Raw genomic sequence first — 3,280 nt, forward strand, 5'->3', positions numbered from 1 at the left:
AACAACCTGCATCTTTTCAATTTCCTTCTGGTGCCTTATCCACATCAATTGGTATTATTTTGCTGACGCTAATATAATGGGGGACAAGAACGATGAGAAGTTTGGCTGCACAGTTAATGGTGTCCTGGCTAACTCATGTCTTTCATATTTATTGAGTTTTCGGTTACAATTTTTTCTCGTAATCGCATCCTTGACAATGCAATAAACAAACATTTACATATATGAGTTCCACAGTATATCCACACTGTGAATGTATGTTTGTTTTTCTCTTTTAGTCAAAAGATAGGACTTCTTGCATGCAGTTGGTGCATCATAACTGTGCAACTTTTTCAATTACCACTTAGTAGAATGTGTTACTTATTTAAAAGATTTGAGAAGCGATTATTTTCTGTGAAGTTCAAACTTCGGGGGATCACTGGACTGTAATTACATCTTTAGGAGCACCTTTTGCTATCTGGTTCTTAGTCCTCAGTAAATGAAGTCGGTACTTCATTTCATCTGTTCCAATTTATTCATAACAAGTTCTCATATTACCTACTGCCGTTCAGGTTGGACAAAGGTGTGATTGTGTATATCTGTGACAGTCGTGGTGTTCGAGATATATATGACACAGATGGAAGCAGTGCAATAGCAGCTTCAGAACCCTTAGCCGCGCTGGTAAACTTTTGTCTATCAACAATACAACTGTGTCATGATAATCCTTAATTTGAGAGATATATTGGCAAATGTCTGCATATGCTATACACTTACGGAATTTCAGAGTCATGGTACCAAGGTTTGCTTATATTCTCAATTTCTTCTGTGTGTGTTCACTGCTCAGTAGTGGGCTACCATTTATTTTATTTTTATTTTTCTTTCTGTCTTTCTTTCCTTTTTTTAATTAAAAGAAAAAAAAAAAATCTGAAATATTATGTCTAATGGGAAAATACACTTAGCCCCTCAAACTTACATTTCTTTGGCACTTATACTTTCAAACTTTAAAAAGTGACATTCGACCGCTTCTAACTATAACTCTATACGTGGCTTTTTTTTTTGGATAGACTCTCCCAAAATGCCCCCTTTACTGAAGTAGCTTTGCCAATAGACAATTCCAATGCTAAGGTCAAACCTAGAATTTTACGAAGACAAGACCACACAATCCATCAACCAAAATAAAAACCCATTGTCCAAACTAAAAGCCTTATCTACATATCACACTTCCCAGCAGTAGGTTTCCAATTTCCATACTTTTACTATAGAATCTCGTCATGCATTTCCATTACTGTAATTAATTTCTGGATTTTTCTAGTCCCTTATTTTCAATTTTCCATTTGTATCATTTGGGTATGTGCGTTTGTGGGTTGGAACTTTATCTTCTAACCATTTAATCATCCAATTTATTGTGAAAAAGGCTGATAATACCCTCTACTGAGCTTCCATTAGGTGAACAAAGGAACCGCCAGTGCAAGTGAAATTTTAGCTGGTGCGCTGAAAGACAACAAACGTGCTATGTTGTTTGGAAAACCCACATATGAGAAAGGGTAATGACTTTTACTTAATAAGCAAAATGTGAATGTGGTCATAAATTCCTGACGAGGCTAACATAAGTTATTTATCCCCCTCTGCAGCAAGATTCAATCGGTTTTTGAGCTATCTGATGGCTCTGGCTTGGCTGTTACTATAGCTCGTTATGAGACACCTGTTCACACAGATATTGATAAGGTCTGTTACTGCCTCTCTCTCTCTCTATGCTTCCTTCAACTTGTCTATTTACAGGTTGATTTAATTCCTGACCATCCTTTACCCATCTCATTTCCCAAGTACGAGGAGGGATTTTGTAGCTGCCTCCAGGACCCTGCATTTGCTTGCTATGAACAGAGTCCAGTTATTTGCGAGATGACAGAATATTTGGATATTAACATTGCAAATTGCTTTGGGGAACATAACGGAATTCTTTGTAAAATGTACTTTTAACTCAATTAGGGAGGGTTCATTCAATTATAAAGTATAAATTTAACAAGGGTAGAAAAGGAAAAGCAGTCTTTGTTTGGTGATAATCTAAGGAAAAAAAAAAAAAAAAGAATAGCTAGTCAATATTGAGGAATGCTTATTCCCATGGATACCAATCTGTTGGAACTGTTGTGGTTCTTTTTATTTTAAATGAGAGTCAGTTCCACATTGATTCTTTTTTTTTTTTTTTTTTTTTATCGTATTACGCAATCTTCTCATTCTTGAGATAATGGAAAAATGTACACGATTGAATAGTGTGGCTCCGAGCTAAAATACATAAGCAATTAATGAAAATGTCGCATATCTAATATCTAATTTCTAATAGCAGAAACTAAAAGAATGTAAACTCTAGAATGGCTAAAATTGTGAAAAGTAGCATCTAAGGGTGGCTAACACTGTGATAAGTGGCACAGCTTTTCATAGGATGACACAAATTGTATTCTAGTTTTTATTATTGAAAATTTAGTTGCCTTGATGATTAAATGAAAAGTTTAATGAGAGTGCTTTATATAGTGAATGATTGTGATATGTGGATTGAATTTATTAATGGGTAATATGAGCAAAGTTATGTATTACTTTAGGGGGTTAAATAGAATTTTCCAATAAAATAAAAAATAAATAAATAAATAAAAACAGAGAAACAGAAGAGAAACAAAAGCTATAAATATATGTAAGCTATATATGAAGTGCTTGAGCAACTCTAATTTACCTTTGTTCCACCATCACTTTTTCATTTTAAAGTAAATGTCAAATTCTACACCATGTACGGAACCAAATTGTAACGGATCATAGGAGATTATGGTTGGACTATCTGCAATGAGATTAACAAAAGAACCTTCAGAGAAAGCCCCATCACCTCACAGGAACAGATTGGCTCGATCACCAAAACCCATCATTAGGATGTTAGATACGCAAATTGGCTCCAATGAATTTTGATTTCTTGACCTTCGCTTAACTGATTCAACTTGGAAGCAGATAAGTAAGAAGAGGAACCAATTGGCCCCTAAATTCAGTGACTCAATCTCAGTACTTGCAGGCAAAACAAATCAAATCCATGCTCGAGTGCAAGGATGCTTAGTAGGAATCAGTACAGCATCTTAGTCCAAGAACCCAAAAATGGGAAAACAGCAATCAACAATCTCAAGAGCAGAGGTGTGTCACTTTTTCTCTCCCTGCGACTCAACTTTCCCTTCTCCGTTGTTGTCTGCCGTGACCCTCCAGACATTCGATATGCTCTCCGTGCAAATCCAGATCTATCTAGGTCATCCCAACCACCAAAATTTGGTGCATC

Source organism: Corylus avellana, chromosome ca4 (assembly GCF_901000735.1).
Source record: "Corylus avellana chromosome ca4, CavTom2PMs-1.0".
Taxonomy (NCBI): Eukaryota; Viridiplantae; Streptophyta; class Magnoliopsida; order Fagales; family Betulaceae; genus Corylus; species Corylus avellana.